The 27,795-nt window shown below is 40.8% G+C and overlaps 1 long non-coding RNA gene across 1 annotated transcript; it reads right to left on the bottom strand.

The window, feature by feature from the left end:
• Positions 1-437: 437 nt before the first annotated feature.
• On the bottom strand, positions 438-26,160 carry LOC127938350 (uncharacterized). The gene is made up of 6 exons (XR_008148683.1): positions 25,150-26,160; positions 24,183-24,309; positions 22,581-23,760; positions 20,256-21,121; positions 12,707-13,626; positions 438-1,249 (listed from the first exon to the last, which is right to left on the bottom strand). It is a non-coding gene; the product is annotated as an uncharacterized LOC127938350 (long non-coding RNA).
• Between the last annotated feature and the right edge of the window lie 1,635 nt (positions 26,161-27,795).

The raw sequence follows: 27,795 nt of genomic DNA, 5'->3' as shown, positions 1-27,795 counted from the left end.
TTGCCACAGACGATCTTGGGACCGAGCCGCACAGAAATGACTGAACAGATTTTTGATATTCATCTTTGTTCAAAAGTTATTAAATTGTGAACATAATGAGGTCCACCCAAAATCGGTTAAGAGGCTGTATCTCGGCCAAACATTGATCAATCGAAACTAAACTTGATACACTTCATCAACACCATGACCTGAGGGTTCAAGCCGAATTCGGGAATAGCGCCACCTATGGGTGTTGAGATACCAAAAATTCACATTTCTGCTTATAACTTTTGAACAATTAGTTGGAAAATCATGATCTTGTTGTCTGTCTATTCCTCGGATCATGCTGAATCCATGGATGTAAATTTTGCCAGGATTGACTAAACTAACTGCCTGACATTAAGAATTGTGTCCTAAGTTTCTATATCTTTTCAACCCATGGAAAGATTTCTACTATAATCGGTAGGGATTAATAAAACCATGTTTCGGATGTACCTCAGATATCTGAATTACAATTTACTTAACTTTCCACATTACGCTTGCTTAAATTGCTCAGAAACTTTCTTTAGTGATCTCATTCTCACACCTTAACCTTTCTTCTGCCTCTTGCTGGATGTATAGCGAGTCAGTGGTGCAGTCTGTTAAGGTGGTGGTTCTGAACTTCTGAGGTCATGGGTTCGAATCCAGTGCACTGTTGTTCATGGGTTTGAATCAAGGGCAGTTAATGTTGCTTCTGTGTTCATGGGTTCAAATCAACGGCAGTTAATGTTGCCTCTGTTCAAGGCATTGGATTTTCTGCGTGTGTTCGCATTGAATGAAAAATGTTTTTGGTCTTTCTCATCTAAAGTTCTGTTCAATTTCAAACTTCTCTACTTCTGAACCGATCTGTTGTCCTGACGTACGTTCCGTTTCGGCCGTTTTGCGTCGTCCCGCTCGTTGCTCTGGCTACAGCCCTTCAGGGCTTGGCCCCGGGATCGCTGCTTGCAGCTATATTAGCGATTGTTTTTGGTAGAATTTTCGAGCAAAAACAATCGATCACTATGCTAGCCCTATGAAGGGAACATGGGAAAATGATGAAATTTGGCACACTTCTAGAGATGGTCACCAATAGTGATCTGACCAACTTTGGGGTCTCTAAGACCAACTCTACAGCGCCACCACCAGTTCAAAAATTCAGTTTTGAAACTTTAATAACTCCTGAACCCTTTGGTCTATCCAGATACGACTTAGTACACATGATTACTCTCTTCGTGGAGATTACACTCTATACCTTACATTAAGTCTCCACCCATTACAGTAATTGCTATTAAGCTAATTAAGTGTTTCCATTTAAACGCTACTCCTCCTTCAAAAGTGGTTTGATTTTTCTGAAATTTGCCACAGACGATCTTCGGACCGAGCCGCACAGAAATGACTGAACAGATTTTTTATATTCGTCTTTGTTCAAAAGTTATTAAATTGTGAACATAACGAGGTTGACCCAAAATCGGTTAAGAGGCTGTATCTTGGCCAAACATTGATCAATCGAAGCCAAACTTGATACACTTCATCAACACCATGATCTGAGGGTTCATGCCGAATTTAGGCACAGCGCCACCTATGGGTCATGATATAGCATAAATGCACATTTTTCCTTATAACTTTTGAACACCTTCTTCTATCAAGATAAAACTTAGTACACCTGATTCCTCTCTTCACGCTGATCACATTGAATAGTTTACATTAAAATTCCTGCCATTACATTGAAGGCCATTAAGAAAAGTACAGTATTCCGTTTTTTCGCTACTCCTCCTTCAAATGTGGCCCAATTCTTCTCAAAATTTCCTCATACGATCTTTGGACCGAGCCGCACAGAAATGACTGAACAGAATTCTTCGACCTACTGGTCAAAAAAAGAGTTATGATGCTCTGAAGTTAATAGTGTTCAATCGAAATTGTATGAGAGGCTATATCTCGGCCGTACTTTGATCAATTGCCACAAAACTCGCTACAGTTCATCAACACTATGAACTGAGAATATATCCCAAAGTTGGGAACAGCGCCACCTATGGGTCATGAGATACCAAAGACTCACATTTCTGCTTATAACTTTTGAACAATTAGTTGGAAAATCATGATCTTGTCGTCAGTCTATTCCTCGAAACATGCCGAATCCATGGATGTAAATTTTGCCAGGATTAACTAAACTAACTGCCTGACATTAAGAATTGTGTCCTAAGTTTCTATATCTTTTCAACCCATGGAAAGATTTCTACTATAATCGCTAGGGATTATTAAAACCATGTTCTGGACATATCTCAGAAGTCTGAATTACAATTTACTTAACTTTCCATATCATGCTGCTTAAATTGCTAAGCAACTTTCTTCAGTGACCTCATTCTCACACCTTAACGTGTCTTCTGTGCCATGCGAACTGTGTGTCAACTAATGTGGCGCACTTCGCTAAGGCACCGGTCCCAAACCCGAGAGGTTGTGGGATCGAATCCGGGGTGGGTAACGTCGGTCCAATGGAAGTTCCGTTTTGGCCGTTTTGCTTCGTCCCGCTCGTTGCTCTGGCTACAGCCCTTCAGGGCTTGGCCCCGGTATCGCTGCTTGCAGCTATATTAGCGATTGTTTTTGGTAGAATTTTCGAGCAAAAACAATCGATCACTATGCTAGCCCTATGAAGGGAACATGGGAAAATGATGAAATTTGGCACACTTCTAGAGATGGTCACCAATAGTGATCTGACCCACTTTGGGGTCTCTAAGACCAACTCTACAGCGCCACCACCAGTTCAAAAATTCAGTTTTGAAACTTTAATAACTCCTGAACCTTTTGTTCTAGACAGATAAAACTTAGTACACATGATTACTCTCTTCTTGGAGATTACATTCTATACCTTACATTAAGTTTCCACCCATTACAGTAATTGCTATTAATCTAATTAAGTGTTTCCGTTTAAACGCTACTCCTCCTTCAAAAGTGGTTTGATTTTTCTGAAATTGACCACAGACGATCTTCGGACCAAGCCGCACAGAAATGACTGAACAGATTTTTGATATTCGTCTTTGTTCAAAAGTTATTAAATTGTGAACATAACGAGGTCGACCCAAAATCGGTTCAAAGGCTGTATCTCGGCCAAACATTGATCAATCGAAACTAAACTTGATACACTTCATCAACACCATGATCTGAGGATTCATGCCGAATTCGGGCACAGCGCCACCTATGGGTCATGAGATAGCATAAATGCACACTTTTCCTTATAACTTTTGAACACCTTCTTCTATCAAGATAAAACTTAGTACACCTGATTCCTCTCTTCACGCTGATCACATTGAATAGTGTACATTAAAATTCCTGCAATTACAGTGAAGGCCATTAAGAAAAGTACAGTATTCTGTTTTTTCGCTACTCCTCCTTCAAATGTGGCCCAATTCTTCTCAAAATTTCCTCATACGATCTTTGGACCGAGCCGCACAGAAATGACTGAACAGAATTCTTCGACCTACTGGTCAAAAAAAGAGTTATGATGCTCTGAAGTTAATAGTGTTCAATCGAAATTGTATGAGAGGCTATATCTCGGCCGTACTTTGATCAATCGCCACAAAACTCGCTACAGTTCATCAACACTATGAACTGAGAATATATCCCAAAGTTGGGAACAGCGCCACCTATGGGTCGTGAGATACCAAAGACTCACATTTCTGCTTATAACTTTTGAATAATTAGTTGGAAAATCATGATCTTGTCGTCAGTCTATTCCTCGAAACATGCCGAATCCATGGATTTAAATTTTGCCAGGATTGACTAAACTACCTTAAAATGCTAGGCAACTATCTTTAGTGACCTCATTCTCTAACCATAACCTCTCTTCTGTGCCATGCGAACTGTGTGTCAACTAATGTGGCGCACTTAGCTAAGGCACCGGTCCTGAACCCGAGAGGTCGTGGGATCGAATCCGGCGTGGGTAATGTCGATCCGGTGGAAGTTCCGTTTTGGCCGTTTTGCTTCGTCCCGCTCGTTGCTCTGGCTACAGCCCTTCAGGGCTTGGCCCCGGTATCGCTGCTTGCAGCTATATTTATTATTATTATTCTTCTTCTTCTTCTTCTTCTTCTCGTCTAATGGGAGTCTATGGCAGCCATATGAAGGGAACATGGGAAAATGATAAAATTTGGCACACTTTTAGAACTGGTCATTATAAGTGATCTGACCAACTTTGGGGTCTCTAGGCCAAACTCTATAGCGCCACCAGCAGTCCAAAAATTCAACATTCAAACGTTAATAACTGTTGAACCACTAATTCTATGAAAATAAAACTTAGTACATCTGTTTTGACTCTTCATGTAGATTCCATTCCATATCTTACATTAAGACTCCGCCCATTACAGTAGCAGCCATTTTGAAAAGTACAGTAATCAGTCTAAACACTACTCCTCCTTCAAAATTGGTCCAATTCTTCTGAAATTTGGCACAGATAATCTTTGGACTGAGCCGCACAGAATAGACTGAACAGAATTTTTTGAACACTAGTGAAAAAAAAAGTTATGATGCTGTGAACTTACAGAGGTTGACCTCAAATCGGTAGAGATGCTGTATCTCGGCCAAACTTTGATCAATCGATACCAATCTTGGTACACTTCATCTACACCATGATCTGGGGGTCCATGCTAAATTTGGGAACAGCGCCACCTATGGGTGTTGAGATACCAAAAATGCACTTTTTAGCTTATAACTTCTGAACAATTCATCAGAAAATTATGATCTTGATGTCTATGGTTTCTGTAGATCATTTCGAATCTGTGGATGTCAATTTTGTCAAGACCACCTGGACCACCCGTCCGCCATTTTGAAATTTGTCAAAAATTGCTCTAACTTTTGAACTACTGTACAAATCTTCACAAAAATCGATAGGCATCATCAACACCATGTGCCGGAAGTACCCCGGAAGTTGGAAGACAGCGCCACCTAGTGTTCAAGAGATATAACGATTCTTGCAAAACCCCTTATAACTACTGTAAATGTTGATCGATTTTTGTTATTTTTATGTCATTTTATTCCTTTGGTTATGCCGATTCTGAGGATGTCTCAATTGTCATTTTCCAACATGGCGTCTGTCCGCCATATTGAATGGAATGAAATACAGTTTTTTCACTACTCCTCCCTGAAATCTTGTTCAATTTTGTTAAAAGTTTTATCAGATGAACTTCAGAACGGGCCTGACAGAAATGACAGAACGGATTTTTGATATTCGTTCCCGTTCCAGAGATGTACAGCTCCGAAGTTGACCGTGCCTGTGTTTGTTGATTTATGCTAATTAGCTTAGCATGCTAATTAACTAAAATGCTAACACTTTTCTATTCACTCTAATGGGTCTCTTGAGCAATCTGGTTAACTTTGACAATGTTAGCATTTTTTAGCGTAGCATGCTAATCTGGCTAAAATGCTATTTCGGGCTTGTGAGAGATCATTCTCACACCTTGACCTCTCTTCTGTGCCATGTAAATTGTGTGTCAACTAATGTGGCGCACTTAGCTAAGGCGTTGGTTCTGAACCTGTGAGGTTGTGGGTTCGAAACCTGTATGGGAAAAATTTAAAATTGGGTATAAAGTTGTCATTTCAATTCCTTTATTACATGGTTAAGAGCTGTACTAAAGTTTCTTAAAATGGGATCAAAAAGAAGTGTGTTTTTGTAACTTCATTCTGCGTTCGTTCTCATCAGACCTTCTGATTTCACCTTATCTGTAATTCTGAATCTATCTGTTCTGTAAAAAGTGCTGAAAAAGTTGCTTGAAAAAACCTTAAAAGCCAAAGAGCAATAAGGGCTTGGCCCCAGAAAGGCTGCTTGCAGCTTTAATTATTAGGGGCCAAGCCCAGAGGGCTGTAGCCCCTATTGTATCTGTATGTTTTATTATTATTATTATTATTATTCTTCTTCTTCTCCAATGGGAGTCTATGGCAGCCCTATGAAGGAAACATGGGAAAATGATGAAATTTGGCACACTTGTAGAGATGACCATTATTAGTGATCTGACCAACTTTGGGGTCTCTAGGACCAACTCTACAGCGCCACCACCAGTTCAAAAATTCAACATTCAAACGTTAATAACTCTTGAAACACTAATTCTATGAAAATAAAACTTAGTACATCTGTTTTGTCTCTTCATGGAGATTCCATTCCATACCTTACATTAAGACTCCGCCCATTACAGTAGCAGCCATTTTGAAAAGTACAGTATTCAGTCTAAACACTACTCCTCCTTCAAAATTGGTCCAATTCTTCTGAAATTTGGCTCAGATGTTCTTTGGACTGAGCCGCACAGAAATGACTGAACAGAATTTTTATTTTCGTCTTTGTTCAAAAGTTATTCAATTGTGAACTTAATGAGGCTGACCTAAAATCGGTTGAGATGCTGTATCTCGGCCAAACTTTGATCAATCGAAACCAAACTTGGTACACTTCATCTACACCATGATCTGGGGGTCCATGCCTAATTTGGGAATAGCGCCACCTATGGGTGATGAGATACTAAAAATGCACTTTTTTGCCTATAACTTCTGAACAGTTCATCAGAAAATTATTATCTTGATGTCTATGGATTCTTTAGATCATTCCGAATCTGTGGATGTCAATTTTGTCAAGACCACCAGGACCACCCGTCCGCCATTTTGAAATTTGTCATAAATTGCTATATCTTTTGATCTACTGTACATATCTTCACAAAAATCGATAGGCATCATCAACTCCATATCCCGGAGGTACCCCGGAAGTTGGAAGACAGCGCCACCTAGTGTTCAAGAGATATAACGATTCTTGCAAAACCCCTTATAACTACTGTAAATTTTGATCGATTTTTGATATTTTTATGTCATTTGATTCCGTGGGTTATGCCAAATCAGATGATGTCTCATTTGCCATTTTCCAATATGGCGTCTGTCCGCCATATTGAATGGATTTAAATACAGTTTTTTCGCTACTCCTCCCTGAAATCTTGTTCAATATTGTTCAAAATTTTATCAGATGAACTTCAGACCGGGCCTGACAGAAATGACTGAACAGATTTTTGATATTCACTCCCGTTCCCGACGTGTACAGCTCTGAAGTTGACCGTGCCTGTGCTGGTTGATTTATGCTAATTAGCTTAGCATGCTAATTAGCTAAAATGCTAACACGTTTCTATTGACTCTAATGGGTCTCCTGAACTATCTGGTTAACTTTGAGCAACGTTAGCATTTTTTAGCGTAGCATGCTAATCTGGCTAAAATGCTGCTTCGGGCTTTTGAGAGTTAATTCTCACACCTTAACCTCTCTTCTGTGCCATGCAAACAGTGTGTCAACTAATGTGGCACACTTAGCTAAGGCACTCGTCCCGAACCCGAGAGGGCGTGGGATCGAATCCGGGGTGGGTAACGTCGATCCGATGTAAGTTCCGTTTTGGCCGTTTTGCTTCGTCCCGCTCGTTGCTCTGGCTACAGCCCTTCAGGGCTTGGCCCCGGTATCGCTGCTTGCAGCTATATTTAGGGGCCAAGCCCAGAGGGCTGTAGCCCCTATTGTATCTGTACGTTTTCTTTATTATTAGGGGCCAAGCCCAGAGGGCTGTAGCCCCTATTGTATCTGTATGTTTTATTATTATTATTATTATTCTTCTTCTTCTTCTTGGCCAATGGGGGTCTATGGCAGCCCTATGAAGGGAACATGGGAAAATGATAAAATTTGGCACACTTGTAGAGATGACCATTATTAGTGATCTGACCAACTTTGGGGTCTCTATGACCAACTCTATAGCGCCACCACCAGTTCAAAAATTCAACATTCAAACGTTAATAACTCTTGAACCACTAATTCTATGAAAATAAAACTTAGTACATCTATTTTGTCTCTTCATGGAGATTCCATTCCACACCTTACATTAAGACTCCGCCCATTACAGTAGCGGCCATTTTGAAAAGTACAGTATTCAGTCTAAACACTACTCCTCCTTCAAAATTGGTCCAATTCTTCTGAAATTTGGCTCAGAGTTTCTTTGGACTGAGCCGCACAGAAATGACTGAACAGAATTTTTTGAACACTAGTGAAAAAAAAAGTTATGATGCTGTGAACTTACTGAGGTTGACCTCAAATTGGTTGAGATGCTGTATCTTGGCCAAACTTTGATCAATCGATACCAAACTTGGTACACTTCATCTACACCATGATCTGGGGGTCCACGCCAAATTTGGGAACAGCGCCACCTATGGGTGTTGAGATACCAAAAATGCACTTTTTTGCTTATAACTTCTGAACAATTCATCAGAAAATTATTTTCTTGATGTCTATGGATTCTTTAGATCATTCCGGATCTGTGGATGTCAATTTTGTCGAGACCACCAGGACCACCCGTCCGCCATTTTGAATTTTGTCATAAATTGCTATATCTTTTGATCTATTGTACATATCTTCACAAAAATCGATAGGCATCATCAATACCATATCCCGGAGGTATCCCGGAAGTTAAAAGACAGCGCCACCTAGTGTTCAAGAGATATAACGATTCTTGCAAGACCCCTTATAACTACTGTAAATTGTGATCAATTTTTGTTATTTTTATGTCATTTTATTCCGTGGGTTATGCTGAATCTGATGATGTCTCATTTGCCATTTTCCAATATGGCGTCTGTCCGCCATATTGAATGGAATGAAATACAGTTTTTTCGCTACTCCTCCCTGAAATCTTGTTCAATTTTGTTCAGAATTTTATCAGATGAACTTCAGACTGGATCTGACAGAAATGACTGAACAGATTTTTGATATTCACTACCGTTCCCGACATGTACTGCTCTGAAGGTGACCGTGCCTGTGCTTGTTGATTTATGCTAGTTAGCTTAGCATGCTAATTAGCTAAAATGCTAACACGTTTCTATTGACTCTAATGGTTCTCCTGAGCTATCTGGTTAACTTTGAGCAACGTTAGCATTTTTTAGCGTAGCATGCTAATCTGGCTAAAATGCTGCTTCGGGCTCTTGAGAGTTAATTCTCACACCTTAACCTCTCTTCTGTGCCATGCAAACAGTGTGTCAACTAATGTGGCGCACTTAGCTAAGGCACTCGTCCCAAACCCGAGAGGTCGTGGGATCGAATCCGGCATGGGTAACGTCGGTCCGATGGAAGTTCCGTTTTGGCCGTTTTGCTTCGTCCCGCTCGTTGCTCTGGCTACAGCCCTTCAGGGCTTGGCCCCGGTATCGCTGCTTGCAGCTATATTAGCGATTGTTTTTGGTAGAATTTTCGAGCAAAAACAATCGATCACTATGCTAGCCCTATGAAGGGAACATGGGAAAATGATGAAATTTGGCACACTTCTAGAGATGGTCACCAATAGTGATCTGACCAACTTTGGGGTCTCTAAGACCAACTCTACAGCGCCACCACCAGTTCAAAAATTCCGTTTTTAAACTTTAATAACTCCTGAACCCTTTGGTCTATCCAGATACGACTTAGTACACATGATTAGTCTCTTCTTGGAGATTACACTCTATACCTTACATTAAGTCTCCACCCATTACAGTAATTGCTATAAAGCTAATTAAGTGTTTCCGTTTAAACGCTACTCCTCCTTCAAAAGTGGTTTGATTTTTCTGAAATTTGCCACAGACGATCTTCGGACCGAGCCGCACAGAAATGACTGAACAGATTTTTGATATTCATCTTTGTTCAAAAGTTATTCAATTGTGAACATAACGATGTCGACCCAAAATCGGTTAAGAGGCTGTATCTCGGCCAAACATTGATCAATCGAAACCAAACTTGATACACTTCATCAACAGCATGATCTGAGGATGCATGCCGAATTCGGGCACAGCGCCACCTATGGGTCATGAGATAGCATAAATGTACATTTTTCCTTATAACTTTTGAACACCTTCTTCTATCAAGATAAAACTTAGTACACCTGATTCCTCTCTTCACGCTGGTCACATTGAATAGTTTACATTAAGATTCCTGCCATTACAGTGAAGGCCCTTAAGAAAAGTACAGTATTCTGTTTTTTCGCTACTCCTCCTTCAAATGTGGCCCAATTCTTCTCAAAATTTCCTCAGACGATCTTTGGACCGAGCCGCACGGAAATGACTGAACAGAATTTTTCGACCTACTGGTCAAAAAAAGAGTTATGATGCTCTGAAGTTAATAGTGTTGAATCGAAATTGTATGAGAGGCTATATCTCGGCCGTGCTTTGATCAATCGCCACAAAACTTGCTACACTTCATCAACACTATGAACTGAGAATATATCCCAAAGTTGGAAACAGCGCCACCTATGGGTCATGAGATACCAAAAATTCACGTTTCTGCTTATAGCTTTTGAACAATTAGTTGGAAAATCATGATCTTGGTGTCTTTCTATTCCTCGGATCATGCCAAATCTATGGATGTAAATTTTGTCAGGATTGACTAAACTACCTCAAAATGCTAGCCAACTTTCTTTAGTGACCTCATCCTCACACCTTAACCTTTCTTCTGTAGCCCACTGTATGTGTAAAGACTCAGTGGTGCAGTATGTTAAGCCCCTGGTTCTGAGTTTCTGAGGTCATGGGTTCGAATCCAGGACAGGTAATGTTGTTTCTGAATTCATGGGTTCGGATCAAGGGCAATTAATGTTGCTTCTGTCCAAGCCTTTGCATTACCTGAGTGTGCTTGCCTTCAATCAAAAGTATGTTTTTGGTCTTTCTCATCTAAAGTTCTGTTCAATTTCAAACTTCTCTACTTCTGAACCGGTCGGTTGTCCTGACGTGCGTACCGTTTCGGCCGTTTTGCTTCGTCCCGCTCGTTGCTCTGGCTACAGCCCTTCAGGGCTTGGCCCCGGTATCGCTGCTTGCAGCTATATTTATTATTATTATTCTTCTTCTTCTTCTTCTTGGCCAATGGGGGTCTATGGCAGCCCTATGAAGGGAACATGGGAAAATGATGAAATTTGGCACACTTGTAGAGATGACCATTATTAGTGATCTGACCAACTCTGGGGTCTCTAGGACCAACTCTACAGCGCCACCACCAGTTCAAAAATTCAACATTCAAACGTTAATAACTCTTGAACCACTAATTCTATTAAAATAAAACTCAGTACATCTGATCAATCTCTTCATGGAGATTCTATTCCACACCTTACATTAAGACTCCGCCCATTACAGTAGCGGCCATTTTGAAAAGTACAGTATTCAGTCTAAACACTACTCCTCCTTCAAAATTGGTCCAATTCTTCTGAAATTTGGCTCAGATGTTCTTTGGACTGAGCCGCACAGAAATGACTGAACAGATTTTTGATTTTCGTCTTTGTTCAAAAGTTATTCAATTGTGAACTTGATGAGGCTGACCTAAAATCGGTTGAGATGCTGTATCTCGGCCAAACTTTGATCAATCGATACCAAACTTGGTACACTTCATCTACACCATGATCTGGGGGTCCATGCCGAATTTGGGAACAGCGCCACCTATGGGTGTCGAGATACCAAAAATGCACTTTTTTGCTTATATCTTCTGAACAGTTCATCAGAAAATTATTTTATTGATGTCTACGGATTCTTTAGATCATTCCGAATCTGTGGATGTCCATTTTGTCAAGACCACCAGGACCACCCGTCCGCCATTTTGAATTTTGTCATAAATTGCTATATCTTTTGATCTATTGTACATATCTTCACAAAAATCGCTAGGCATCATCAATACCATATCCCGGAGGTATCCCGGAAGTTAGAAGACAGCGCCACCAAGTGTTCAAGAGATATAACGATTCTTGCAAAACCCCTTATAACTACTGTAAATGTTGATCAATTTTTGTTATTTTTATGTCATTTTATTCCTTTGGTTATGCCGAATCTGATGATGTCTCAAGTATCATTTTCCAACATGGCGTCTGTCCGCCATATTGAATGGATTTAAATACAGTTTTTTCGCTACTCCTCCCTGAAATCTTGTTCAATTTTGTTCAAAATGTTATCAGATGAACTTCAGACCGGGCCTGACAGAAATGACTGAACAGATTTTTGATATTCACTTCCGTTCCCGACATGTACAGCTCTGAAGTTGACCGTGGCTGTGCTGGTTGATTTATGCTAGTTAGCTTAGCATGCTAATTAGCTAAAATGCTAACACGTTTCTACTGACTCTAATGGGTCTCCTGAGCTATCTGGTTAACTTTGAGCAACATTAGCATTTTTTAGCGTAGCATGCTAATCTGGCTAAAATGCTACTTCGGGCTTTTGAGAGTTAATTCTCACACCTTAACCTCTCTTCTGTGCCATGGGAACTGTGTGTCAACTAATGTGGCGCACTTAGCTAAGGCACTGGTCCTGAACCCGAGAGGTCGTGGGATCGAATCCGGGTTGGGTACATTGATCCGATAGAAGTTCCATTTTGGCCATTTTGCTTCGTCCCGCTCGTTGCTCTGGCTACAGCCCTTCAGGGCTTGGCCCCGGTATCGCTGCTTGCAGCTATATTAGCGATTGTTTTTGGTAGAATTTTCGAGCAAAAACAATCGATCACTATGCCAGCCCTATGAAGGGAACATGGGAAAATGATGAAATTTGGCACACTTCTAGAGATGGTCACCAATAGTGATCTGACCAACTTTGGGGTCTCTAAGACCAACTCTACAGCGCCACCACCAGTTCAAAAATTCAGTTTTTAAACTTTAATAACTCCTGAACCCTTTGGTCTATCCAGATAGGACTTAGTACACATGATTACTCTCTTCATGGAGATTACACTCTATACCTTACATTAAGTCTCCACCCATTACAGTAATTGCTATTAAGCTAATTAAGTGTTTCCGTTTAAACGCTACTCCTCCTTCAAAAGTGGTTTGATTTTTCTGAAATTTGCCACAGACGATCTTCGGACCGAGCCGCACAGAAATGACTGAACAGATTTTTGATATTGGTCTTTGTTCAAAAGTTATTCAATTGTGAACATAACGAGGTCGACCCAAAATCGGTTAAGAGGCTGTATCTCGGCCAAACATTGATCAATCGAAACCAAACTTGATACACTTCATCAACACCATGATCTGAGGATTCATGCCGAATTCGGGCACAGCGCCACCTATGGGTCATGAGATAGCATAAATGCAAATTTTTCCTTATAACTTTTGAACACCTTCTTCTATCAACATAAAACTTAGTACACCTGATTCCTCTCTTCACGCTGATCACATTGAATAGTGTACATTAAAATTCCTGCAATTACAGTGAAGGCCATTAAGAAAAGTACAGTATTCTGTTTTTTCGCTACTCCTCCTTCAAATGTGGCCCAATTCTTCTCAAAATTTCCTCATACGATCTTTGGACCGAGCCGCACAGAAATGACTGAACAGAATTCTTCGACCTACTGGTCAAAAAAAGAGTTATGATGCTCTGAAGTTAATAGTGTTCAATCGAAATTGTATGAGAGGCTATATCTCGGCCGTACTTTGATCAATCGCCACAAAACTCGCTACACTTCATTAACACTATGGACTGAGAATATATCCCAAAGTTGGAAACAGCGCCACCTATGGGTCGTGAGATACCAAAATTTCACATTTCTGCTTATAGCTTTTGAACAATTAGTTGGAAAATCATGATCTTGGTGTCTTTCTATTCCTCGGGTCATGCCGAATCTATGGATGTAAATTTTGCCAGGATTGACTAAACTACCTTAAATTGCTAGGCAAATTTCTTTAGTGACCTCATCCTCACACCTTAACCTTTCTTCTGCAGCTCACTGGATGTGTAAAGACTCAGTGGTGCAGTATGTTAAGATGCTGGTTCTGAGCTTCTGAGGTCATGGGTTCGAATCCAGGGCAGTTAATGTTGTTTCTGTGTATATGGGTTTGGATCAAGGGCAGTTAATGTTGATTCTGTTCAAGCATTTGAATTTCCTGAGTGTGTTTGCCTTGAATCAAAAATGTGTTTTTGGTCTTTCTAATCTAAAGTTCTGTTCAATTTCAAACTTCTCTACTTCTGAACCGATCGGTTGTCCTGACGTGCGTACCGTTTCGGCCGTTTTGCTTCGTCCCGCTCGTTGCTCTGGCTACAGCCCTTCAGGGCTTGGCCCCGGTATCGCTGCTTGCAGCTATATTTAGGGGCCAAGCCCAGAGGGCTGTAGCCCCTATTGTATCTGTACGTTTTATTATTATTATTATTCTTCTTCTTCTTCTTCTTCTTGGCCAATGGGGGTCTATGGCAGCCCTATGAAGGGAACATGGGAAAATGATAAAATTTGGCACACTTGTAGAGATGACCATTAATAGTGATCTGACCAACTTTGGGGTCTCTAGGCCCAACTCTACAGCGCCACCAGCAGTCCAAAAATTCAACATTCAAACGTTAATAACTCTTGAACCACTAATTCTATGAAAATAAAACTTAGTACATCTAAACAACCTCATCATGGAGATTCCATTCCACACCTTACATTAAGACTCCGCCCATTACAGTAACAGCCATTTTGAAAAGTACAGTATTCAGTCTAAACACTACTCCTCCTTCAAAATTGGTCCAATTCTTCTGAAATTTGGCTCAGATGTTCTTTGGACTGAGCCGCACAGAAATGACTGAACAGATTTTTGATTGTCGTCTTTGTTCAAAAGTTATTCAATTGTGAACTTAATGAGGTTGACCTAAAATCGGTAGAGATGCTATATCTCGGCCAAACTTTGATCAATCGATACCAATCTTGGTACACTTCATCTACACCATGATCTGGGGGTCCATGCCAAATTTGGGAATAGCGCCACCTATGGGTGTTGAGATACCAAAAATGCACTTTTTGGCTTATAACTTCTGAACAGTTCATCAGAAAATTATTATCTTGATGTCTATGGATTCTTTAGATCATTCCGGATCTGTGGATGTCAATTTTGTCAAGACCACCAGGACCACCCGTTCGCCATTTTGAATTTTGTCATAAATTGCTATATCTTTTGATCTACTGTACATATCTTCACAAAAATCGATAGGCATCATCAACACCTTATCCCGGAGGTACCCCGGAAGTTAGAAGACAGCGCCACCTAGTGTTCAAGAGATATAACGATTCTTGCAAAACCCCTTATAACTACTGTAAATTTTGATCGATTTTTGATATTTTTATGTCATTTGATTCCGTGGGTTATGCCAAATCAGATGATGTCTCAATTGCCATTTTCCAACATGGCGTCTGTCCGCCATATTGAATGGATTTAAATACAGTTTTTTCGCTACTCCTCCCTGAAATCTTGTTCAATTTTGTCCAAAATTTTATCAGATGAACTTCAGACCGGGCCTGACAGAAATGACTGAACAGATTTTTGATATTCACTCCCGTTCCCGACGTGTACAGCTCTGAAGTTGACCGTGCCTGTGCTGGTTGATTTATGCTAATTAGCTTAGCATGCTAATTAGCTAAAATGCTAACACGTTTCTATTGACTCTAATGGGTCTCCTGAGCTATCTGGTTAACTTTGAGCAACGTTAGCATTTTTTAGCATAGCATGCTAATCTGGCTAAAATGCTGCTTCGGGCTTTTGAGAGTTCATTCTCACACCTTAACCTCTCTTCTGTGCCATGTGAACTGTGTGTCAACTAATGTGGCGCACTTAGCTAAGGCACTGATCCCGAACCCGAGAGGTCGTGGGATCGAATCCGGGGTGGGTAAAGTCAATCCGATGGAAGTTCCGTTTTGGCCATTTTGCTTCATCCCGCTCGTTGCTCTGGCTACAGCCCTTCAGGGCTTGGCCCCGGTATCGCTGCTTGCAGCTATATTTATTAGGGGCCAAGCCCAGAGGGCTGTAGCCCCTATTGTATCTGTACGTTTTCTTTATTATTATTATTATTATTATTATTATTATTCTTCTTCTTGGCCAATGGGGGTCTATGGCAGCCCTATGAAGGAAACATGGGAAAATGATGAAATTTGGCACACTTGTAGAGATGACCATTATTAGTGATCTGACCAACTTTGGGGTCTCTAGGACCAACTCTACAGCGCCACCACCAGTTCAAAAATTCAACATTCAAACGTTAATAACTCTTGAACCACTAATTCTATGAAAATAAAACTTAGTACATCTGTTTTGTCTCTTCATGGAGATTCCATTCCACTCCTTACATTAAGACTCCGCCCATTACAGTAGCGGCCATTTTGAAAAGTACAGTATTCAGTCTAAACACTACTCCTCCTTCAAAATTGGTCCAATTCTTCTGAAATTTGGCTCAGATGTTCTTTGGACTGAGCCGCACAGAAATGACTGAACAGAATTTTGATTTTCGTCTTTGTTCAAAAGTTATTCAATTGTGAACCTAATGAGGCTGACCTAAAATCGGTTGAGATGCTGTATCTCGGCCAAACTTTGATCAATCGAAACCAAACTTGGTACACTTCATCTACACCATGATCTGGGGGTCCATGCCTAATTTGGGAATAGCGCCACCTATGGGTGATGAGATACCAAAAATGCACTTTTTTGCCTATAACTTCTGAACAGTTCATCAGAAAATTATTATCTTGATGTCTATGGATTCTTTAGATCATTCCGAATCTGTGGATGTCAATTTTGTCGAGACCACCAGGACCACCCGTCCGCCATTTTGAAATTTGTCATAAATTGCTATATCTTTTGATCTACTGTACATATCTTCACAAAAATCGATAGGCATCATCAACTCCATATCCCGGAGGTACCCCGGAAGTTGGAAGACAGCGCCACCTAGTGTTCAAGAGATATAACGATTCTTGCAAAACCCCTTATAACTACTGTAAATTTTGATCGATTTTTGATATTTTTATGTCATTTGATTCCGTGGGTTATGCCAAATCAGATGATGTCTCATTTGCCATTTTCCAATATGGCGTCTGTCCGCCATATTGAATGGATTTAAATACAGTTTTTTCGCTACTCCTCCCTGAAATCTTGTTCAATTTTGTTCAAAATGTTATCAGATGAACTTCAGACCGGGCCTGACAGAAATGACTGAACAGATTTTTGATATTCACTCCCGTTCCCGACGTGTACAGCTCTGAAGTTGACCGTGCCTGTGCTGGTTGATTTATGCTAATTAGCTTAGCATGCTAATTAGCTAAAATGCTAACACGTTTCTATTGACTCTAATGGGTCTCCTGAGCTATCTGGTTAACTTTGAGCAACGTTAGCATTTTTTAGCGTAGCATGCTAATCTGGCTAAAATGCTGCTTCGGGCTTTTGAGAGTTAATTCTCACACCTTAACCTCTCTTCTGTGCCTTGCAAACAGTGTGTCAACTAATGTGGCGCACTTAGCTAAGGCACTCGTCCCAAACCCGAGAGGTCGTGGGATCGAATCCGGGGTGGGTAACGTCGGTCCGATGGAAGTTCCGTTTTGGCCATTTTGCTTCGTCCCGCTCGTTGTTCTGGCTACAGCCCTTCAGGGCTTGGCCCCGGTATCGCTGCTTGCAGCTATATTTAGGGGCCAAGCCCAGAGGGCTGTAGCCCCTATTGTATCTGTATGTTTTATTATTATTATTATTATTATTATTATTCTTCTTCTTCTTCTCGTCCAATGGGGGTCTATGGCAGCCCTATGAAGGGAACATGGGAAAATGATGAAATTTGGCACACTTGTAGAGATGACCATTATTAGTGATCTGACCAACTTTGGGGTCTCTAGGACCAACTCTACAGCGCCACCACCAGTTCAAAAATTCAACATTCAAACATTAATAACTCTTGAACCACTAATTCTATGAAAATAAAACTTAGTACATCTATTTTGTCTCTTCATGGAGATTCGATTCCATATCTTACATTAAGACTCCGCCTATTACAGTAGCGGCCATTTTGAAAAGTACAGTATTCAGTCTAAACACTACTCCTCCTTCAAAATTGGTCCAATTCTTCTGAAATTTGGCTCACATGTTCTTTGGACTGAGCCGCACAGAAATGACTGAACAGATTTTTGATTTTCGTCTTTGTTCAAAAGTTATTCAATTGTGAACTTAATGAGGTTGACCTAAAATCGGTTGAGATGCTGTATCTCGGCCAAACTTTGATCAATCGATACCAAACTTGGTACACTTCATCTACACCGTGATCTGGGGGTCCACGCCAAATTTGGGAACAGCGCCACCTATGGGTGTTGAGATACCAAAAATGCACTTTTTTGCTTATAACTTCTGAACAATTCATCAGAAAATTATTTTCTTGATGTCTATGGATTCTTTAGATCATTCCGGATCTGTGGATGTCAATTTTGTCGAGACCACCAGGACCACCCGTCCGCCATTTTGAATTTTGTCATAAATTGCTATATCTTTTGATCTATTGTACATATCTTCACAAAAATCGATAGGCATCATCAACAACATGTGCCTGAGGTACCCCGGAAGTTAGAAGACAGCGCCACCTAGTGTTCAAGAGATATAACGATTCTTGCAAAACCCCTTATAACTACTGTAAATTTTGATCGATTTTTGATATTTTTATGTCATTTGATTCCGTGGGTTATGCCAAATCAGATGATGTCTCATTTGCCATTTTCCAATATGGCGTCTGTCCGCCATATTGAATGGATTGAAATACAGTTTTTTCGCTACTCCTCCCTGAAATCTTGTTCAATTTTGTTCAAAATGTTATCAGATGAACTTCAGACCGGGCCTGACAGAAATGACTGAACAGATTTTTGATATTCACTCCCGTTCCCGACGTGTACAGCTCTGAAGTTGACCGTGCCTGTGCTGGTTGATTTATGCTAATTAGCTTAGCATGCTAATTAGCTAAAATGCTAACACGTTTCTATTGACTCTAATGGGTCTCCTGAGCTATCTGGTTAACTTTGAGCAACGTTAGCATTTTTTAGCGTAGCATGCTAATCTGGCTAAAATGCTGCTTCGGGCTTTTGAGAGTTAATTCTCACACCTTAACCTCTCTTCTGTGCCATGCAAACAGTGTGTCAACTAATGTGGCGCACTTAGCTAAGGCACTGGTCCCAAACCCGAGAGGTCGTGGGATCGAATCCGGGGTGGGTAACGTCGATCCGATGTAAGTTCCGTTTTGGCCGTTTTGCTTCGTCCCGCTCGTTGCTCTGGCTACAGCCCTTCAGGGCTTGGCCCCGGTATCGCTGCTTGCAGCTATATTAGCGATTGTTTTTGGTAGAATTTTCGAGCAAAAACAATCGATCACTATGCTAGCCCTATGAAGGGAACATGGGAAAATGATGAAATTTGGCACACTTCTAGAGATGGTCACCAATAGTGATCTGACCAACTTTGGGGTCTCTAAGACCAACTCTACAGCGCCACCACCAGTTCAAAAATTCAGTTTTTAAACTTTAATAACTCCTGAACCCTTTGGTCTATCCAGATAAGACTTAGTACACATGATTACTCTCTTCGTGGAGATTAAACTCTATACCTTACATTAAGTCTCCACCCATTACAGTAATTGCTATTAAGCTAATTAAGTGTTTCCGTTTAAACGCTACTCCTCCTTCAAAAGTGGTTTGATTTTACCGAAAATTGCCACAGACAATCTTCGGACCGAGCCGCACAGAAATGACTGAACAGATTTTTGATATTCGTCTTTGTTCAAAAGTTATTAAATTGTGAACTTAACGAGGTCAACCCAAAATCGGCTCAGAGACTGTATCTCGGCCAAACATTGATCAATCGAAACCAAACTTGATACACTTCATCAACACCATAATCTGAGGGTTCATGCCGAATTCGGGCACAGCGCCACCTATGGGTCATGAGAAAGCATAAATGCACATTTTTCCTTATAACTTTTGAACACCTTCTTCTATCAAGATAAAACTTAGTACACCTGATTCCTCTCTTCACACTGATCACATTGAACAGTTTACATTAACTTTGCAGGCATTACAGTGATGGCCATTACGAATAGTACAGTATTCCGTTTTTTCGCTACTCCTCCTTCAAATGTGCCCCAATTCTTCTCAAAATTTCCTCAGACAATCTTTGGACCGATCCGCATGGAAATGACTGAACAGAATTGTCCGACCTACTGGTCAAAAAAAGAGTTATGATGCTATGAAGTTAAAAGTGTTGAATCGAAATTGAATGAGAGGCTGTATCTCGGCCGTACTTTAATCAATCGCCACAAAACTTGCTACACTTCATCAACACTATGAACTGAGAATATATTCCAAAGTTGGAAACAGCGCCACCTATGGGTCGTGAGATACCAAAAATTCACATTTCTGCTTATAGCTTTTGAACAATTAGTTGGAAAATCATGATCTTGGTGTCTTTCTATTCCTTGGGTCATGCCGAATCTATGGATGTAAATTTTGTCAGGATTGACTAAACTACCTTAAAATGCTAGGCAACTTTCTTTAGTGACCTCATCCTCACACCTTAACCTCTCTTCTGTGCCATGCAAACAGTGTGTCAACTAATGTGGCGCACTTAGCTAAGGCACTCGTCCCGAACCCGAGAGGTCGTGGGATCGAATCCGGGGTGGGTCACGTCGGTCCGATGGAAGTTACGTTTTGGCCGTTTTGCTTCGTCCCGCTCGTTGCTCTGGCTACAGCCCTTCAGGGCTTGGCCCCGGTATCGCTGCTTGCAGCTATATTAGCGATTGTTTTTGGTAGAATTTTCGAGCAAAAACAATCGATCACTATGCCAGCCCTATGAAGGGAACATGGGAAAATGATGAAATTTGGCACACTTCTAGAGATGGTCACCAATTGTGATCTGACCAACTTTGGGGTCTCTAAGACCAACTCTACAGCGCCACCACCAGTTCAAAAATTCAGTTTTTAAACTTTAATAACTCCTGAACCCTTTGGTCTAGACAGATAAAACTTAGTACACATGATTACTCTCTTCATGGAGATTACATTCTATACCTTACATTAAGTTTCCACCCATTACAATAATTGCTATTAAGCTAATTAAGTGTTTCCGTTTAAACGCTACTCCTCCTTCAAAAGTGGTTTGATTTTTCTGAAATTGACCACAGACGATCTTCGGACCGAGCCGCACAGAAATGACTGAACAGATTTTTGATATTGGTCTTTGTTCAAAAGTTATTCAATTGTGAACATAACGAGGTCGACCCAAAATCGGTTAAGAGGCTGTATCTCGGCCAAACATTGATCAATCGAAACCAAACTTGATACACTTCATCAACACCATGATCTGAGGATTCATGCCGAATTCGGGCACAGCGCCACCTATGGGTCATGAGATAGCATAAATGCAAATTTTTCCTTATAACTTTTGAACACCTTCTTCTATCAACATAAAACTTAGTACACCTGATTCCTCTCTTCACGCTGATCACATTGAATAGTGTACATTAAAATTCCTGCAATTACAGTGAAGGCCATTAAGAAAAGTACAGTATTCTGTTTTTTCGCTACTCCTCCTTCAAATGTGGCCCAATTCTTCTCAAAATTTCCTCAGACGATCTTTGGACCGAGCCGCACGGAAATGACTGAATAGAATTTTTCGACCTACTGGTCAAAAAAAGAGTTATGATGCTCTGAAGTTAATAGTATTGAATCGAAATTGTTCGAGAAGCTGTATCTCGGCCGTACTTTGATCAATCACCACAAAACTTGCTACACTTCATCAACACTATGAACTGAGAATATATCCCAAAGTTGGAAACAGCGCCACCTATGGGTCGTGAGATACCAAAGACTCACATTTCTGCTTATAACTTTTGAACAAATAGTTGGAAAATCATGATCTTGTCGTCAGTCTATTCCTCGAAACATGCCGAATCCATGGATTTAAATTTTGCCAGGATTGACTAAACTACCTTAAAATGCTAGGCAACTATCTTTAGTGACCTCATTCTCTAACCATAACCTCTCTTCTGTGCCATGCGAACTGTGTGTCATCTAATGTGGCGCACTTAGCTAAGGCACTGGTCCTGAACCCGAGAGGTCGTGGGATCGAATCTGGCGTGGGTAATGTCGATCCGGTGGAAGTTCCGTTTTGGCCGTTTTGCTTCGTCCCGCTCGTTGCTCTGGCTACAGCCCTTCAGGGCTTGGCCCCGGTATCGCTGCTTGCAGCTATATTAGCGATTGTTTTTGGTAGAATTTTCGAGCAAAAACAATCGATCACTATGCTAGCCCTATGAAGGGAACATGGGAAAATGCTGAAATTTGGCACACTTCTAGAGATGGTCACCAATAGTGATCTGACCAACTTTGGGGTCTCTAAGACCAACTCTACAGCGCCACCACCAGTTCAAAAATTCAGTTTTTAAACTTTAATAACTCCTGAACCCTTTGGTCTATCCAGATAAGACTTAGTACACATGATTACTCTCTTCGTGGAGATTAAACTCTATACCTTACATTAAGTCTCCACCCATTACAGTAATTGCTATTAAGCTAATTAAGTGTTTCCGTTTAAACGCTACTCCTCCTTCAAAAGTGGTTTGATTTTACCGAAAATTGCCACAGACAATCTTCGGACCGAGCCGCACAGAAATGACTGAACAGATTTTTGATATTCGTCTTTGTTCAAAAGTTATTAAATTGTGAACATAACGAGGTCGACCCAAAATCGGTTAAGAGGCTGTACCTCGGCCAAACATTGATCAATCGAAACCAAACTTGATACACTTCATCAACACCATGATCTGAGGGTTCATGCCGAATTCGGATACAGCGCCACCTATGGGTCATGAGATAGCATAAATGCACATTTTTCCTTATAACTTTTGAACACCTTCTTCTATCAAGATAAAACTTAGTACACCTGATTCCTCTCTTCACGCTGATCACATTGAATAGTTTACATTAAAATTCCTGCCATTACAGTGAAGGCCATTAAGAAAAGTACAGTATTCCGTTTTTTCGCTACTCCTCCTTCAAATGTGGCCCAATTCTTCTCAAAATTTCCTCATACGATCTTTGGACCGAGCCGCACAGAAATGACTGAACAGAATTCTTCGACCTACTGGTCAAAAAAAGAGTTATGATGCTCTGAAGTTAATAGTGTTCAATCGAAATTGTATGAGAGGCTATATCTCGGCCGTACTTTGATCAATCGCCACAAAACTCGCTACAGTTCATCAACACTATGAACTGAGAATATATCCCAAAGTTGGGAACAGCGCCACCTATGGGTCGTGAGATACCAAAGACTCACATTTCTGCTTATAACTTTTGAACAATTAGTTGGAAAATCATGATCTTGTCGTCAGTCTATTCCTCGAAACATGCCGAATCCATGGATGTAAATTTTGCCTGGATTAATTAAACTAACTGCCTGACATTAAGAATTGTGTCCTAAGTTTCTATATCTTTTCAACCCATGGAAAGATTTCTACTATAATCGGTAGGGATTATTAAAACCATGTTCTGGACATATCTCAGAAGTCTGAATTACAATTTACTTAACTTTCCATTTCATGCTGCTTAAATTGCTAAGCAACTTTCTTCAGTGACCTCATTCTCACACCTTAACCTCTCTTCTGTGCCATGCGAACTGTGTGTCAACTAATGTGGCGCACTTCGCTAAGGCACTCGTCCCAAACCCGAGAGGTCGTGGGATCGAATCCGGGGTGGGTAACGTCGGTCCGATGGAAGTTCCGTTTTGGCCGTTTTGCTTCGTCCCGCTCGTTGCTCTGGCTACAGCCCTTCAGGGCTTGGCCCCGGTATCGCTGCTTGCAGCTATATTTAGGGGCCAAGCCCAGAGGGCTGTAGCCCCTATTGTATCTGTATGTTTTATTATTAGGGGCCAAGCCCAAAGGGCTGTAGCCCCTATTGTATCTGTACGTTTTATTATTATTATTATTCTTCTTCTTCTTCTTCTTCTTCTTCTTCTCGTCCAATGGGGGTCTATGGCAGCCCTATGAAGGGAACATGGGAAAATGATGAAATTTGGCACACTTGTAGAGATGACCATTATTAGTGATCTGACCAACTTTGGGGTCTCTAGGACCAACTCTACAGCGCCACCACCAGTTCAAAAATTCAACATTCAAACGTTAATAACTCTTGAACCACTAATTCTATGAAAATAAAACTTAGTACATCTATTTTGTCTCTTCATGGAGATTCCATTCCACACCTTACATTAAGACTCCGCCCATTACAGTAGCGGCCATTTTGAAAAGTACAGTATTCAGTCTAAACACTACTCCTCCTTCAAAATTGGTCCAATTCTTCTGAAATTTGGCTCAGATGTTCTTTGGACTGAACCGCACAGAAATGACTGAACAGAATTTTTTGAACACTAGTGAAAAAAAAAGTTATGATGCTGTGAACTTACTGAGGTTGACCTAAAATCGGTTGAGATGCTGTATCTCGGCCAAACTTTGATCAATCGATACCAAACTTGGTACACTTCATCTACACCATGATCTGGGGGTCCACGCCAAATTTGGGAACAGCGCCACCTATGGGTGTTGAGATACCAAAAATGCACTTTTTTGCTTATAACTTCTGAACAATTCATCAGAAAATTATTTTCTTGATGTCTATGGATTCTTTAGATCATTCCGGATCTGTGGATGTCAATTTTGTCGAGACCACCAGGACCACCCGTCCGCCATTTTGAATTTTGTCATAAATTGCTATATCTTTTGATCTATTGTACATATCTTCACAAAAATCGATAGGCATCATCAACAACATGTGCCTGAGGTACCCCGGAAGTTAGAAGACAGCGCCACCTAGTGTTCAAGAGATATAACGATTCTTGCAAAACCCCTTATAACTACTGTAAATTTTGATCGATTTTTGATATTTTTATGTCATTTGATTCCGTGGGTTATGCCAAATCAGATGATGTCTCATTTGCCATTTTCCAATATGGCGTCTGTCCGCCATATTGAATGGATTTAAATACAGTTTTTTCGCTACTCCTCCCTGAAATCTTGTTCAATTTTGTTCAAAATTTTATCAGATGAACTTCAGACCGGGCCTGACAGAAATGACTGAACAGATTTTTGATATTCACTCCCGTTCCCGACGTGTACAGCTCTGAAGTTGACCGTGCCTGTGCTGGTTGATTTATGCTAATTAGCTTAGCATGCTAATTAGCTAAAATGCTAACACGTTTCTATTGACTCTAATGGGTCTCCTGAGCTATCTGGTTAACTTTGAGCAACGTTAGCATTTTTTAGCGTAGCATGCTAATCTGGCTAAAATGCTGCTTCGGGCTTTTGAGAGTTAATTCTCACACCTTAACCTCTCTTCTGTGCCATGCAAACAGTGCGTCAACTAATGTGGCGCACTTAGCTAAGGCACTCGTCCCAAACCCGAGAGGTCGTGGGATCGAATCCGGGGTGGGTAACGTCGGTCCGATGGAAGTTCTGTTTTGGCCGTTTTGCTTCGTCCCGCTCGTTGCTCTGGCTACAGCCCTTCAGGGCTTGGCCCCGGTATCGCTGCTTGCAGCTATATTTAGGGGCCAAGCCCAGAGGGCTGTAGCCCCTATTGTATCTGTATGTTTTATTATTATTATTAGGGGCCAAGCCCAGAGGGCTGTAGCCCCTATTGTATCTGTACGTTTTCTTTATTATTATTATTATTATTCTTCTTCTTCTTCTTCTTGGCCAATGGGAGTCTATGGCAGCCCTATGAAGGGAACATGGGAAAATGATGAAATTTGGCACACCTGTAGAACTGGTCATTATTAGTGATCTGACCAACTTTGGGGTCTCTAGGCCAAACTCTATAGCGCCACCAGCAGTCCAAAAATTCAACATTCAAACGTTAATAACTCTTGAACCACTAATTCTATGAAAATAAAACTTAGTACATCTATTTTGTCTCTTCATGGAGATTCCATTCCATATCTTACATTAAGACTCCGCCCATTACAGTGGCGGCCATTTTGAAAAGTACAGTATTCAGTCTAAACACTACTCCTCCTTCAAAATTGGTCCAATTCTTCTGAAATTTGGCTCAGATGTTCTTTGGACTGAGCCGCACAGAAATGACTGAACAGATTTTTGATTTTCGTCTTTGTTCAAAAGTTATTCAATTGTGAACTTAATGAGGCTGACCTAAAATCGGTAGAGATGCTATATCTCGGCCAAACTTTGATCAATCGATACCAATCTTGGTACACTTCATCTACACCATGATCTGGGGGTCCATGCCAAATTTGGGAATAGCGCCACCTATGGGTGTTGAGATACCACAAATGCACTTTTTTGCTTATAACTTCTGAACAATTCATCAGAAAATTATTTTCTTGATGTCTATGGATTCTTTAGATCATTCCGGATCTGTGGATGTCAATTTTGTCGAGACCACCATTACCACCCGTCCGCCATTTTGAATTTTGTCATAAATTGCTATATCTTTTGATCTATTGTACATATCTTCACAAAAATCGATAGGCATCATCAACAACATGTGCCTGAGGTACCCCGGAAGTTAGAAGACAGCGCCACCTAGTGTTCAAGAGATATAACGATTCTTGCAAAACCCCTTATAACTACTGTAAATTTTGATCGATTTTTGATATTTTTATGTCATTTGATTCCGTGGGTTATGCCAAATCAGATGATGTCTCATTTGCCATTTTCCAATATGGCGTCTGTCCGCCATATTGAATGGAATGAAATACAGTTTTTTCGCTACTCCTCCCTGAAATCTTGTTCAATTTTGTCCAAAATTTTATCAGATGAACTTCAGACCGGGCCTGACAGAAATGACTGAACAGATTTTTGATATTCACTCCCGTTCCCGACGTGTACAGCTCTGAAGTTGACCGTGCCTGTGCTGGTTGATTTATGCTAATTAGCTTAGCATGCTAATTAGCTAAAATGCTAACACGTTTCTATTGACTCTAATGGGTCTCCTGAGCTATCTGGTTAACTTTGAGCAACGTTAGCATTTTTTAGCATAGCATGCTAATCTAGCTAAAATGCTGCTTCGGGCTTTTGAGAGTTAATTCTCACACCTTAACCTCTCTTCTGTGCCACGCAAACTGTGTGTCAACTAATGTGGCGCACTTAGCTAAGGCACTGGTCCCGAACCCGAGAGGTCGTGGGATCGAATCCGGGGTGGGTAACGTCTCCGATGTGAGTTCCGTTTTGGCCATTTTGCTTCGTCCCGCTCGTTGCTCTGGCTACAGCCCTTCAGGGCTTGGCCCCGGTATCGCTGCTTGCAGCTATATTTATTATTATTATTATTCTTCTTCTTCTTCTTCTTCTCGTCCAATGGGAGTCTATGGTAGCCCTATGAAGGGAAAAAGGGAAAATGATGAAATTTGGCACACTTGTAGAGATGACCATTATTAGTGATCTGACCAACTTTGGGGTCTCTAGGGCAAACTCTATAGCGCCACCACCAGCTCAAAAATTCAACATTCAAACATTAATAACTCTTGAACCACTAATTCTATTAAAATAAAACTTAGTACATCTGTTTTGTCTCTTCATGGAGATTCCATTCCATATCTTACATTAAGACTCCTCCCATTACAGTAGCGGCCATTTTGAAAAGTACAGTATTCAGTCTAAGCACTACTCCTCCTTCAAAATTAGTCCAATTCTTCTGAAATTTGGCTCAGATGTTCTTTGGACTGAGCCGCACAGAAATGACTCAACAGAATTTTTTGAACACTAGTGAAAAAAAAAGTTATGATGCTGTGAACTTACTGAGGTTGACCTCAAATGGGTTGAGATGCTGTATCTCGGCCAAACATTGATCAATCGATACCAAACTTGGTTCACTTCATCTACACCATAACTTGGGGGTCCATGCCAAATTTGGGAACAGCGCCACCTATGGGTGTTGAGATTCCAAAAATGCACTTTTTTGCTTATAACTTCTGAACAATTCATCAGAAAATTATGATCTTGATGTCTATGGTTTCTGTAGATCATTTCGAATCTGTGGATGTCAATTTTGTCAAGACCACCTGGACC

The sequence above is a fragment of the Carassius gibelio genome, chromosome A20 (assembly GCF_023724105.1).
Source record: "Carassius gibelio isolate Cgi1373 ecotype wild population from Czech Republic chromosome A20, carGib1.2-hapl.c, whole genome shotgun sequence".
Taxonomy (NCBI): Eukaryota; Metazoa; Chordata; class Actinopteri; order Cypriniformes; family Cyprinidae; genus Carassius; species Carassius gibelio.
This window is presented reverse-complemented; position numbering and strand designations above follow the sequence as displayed.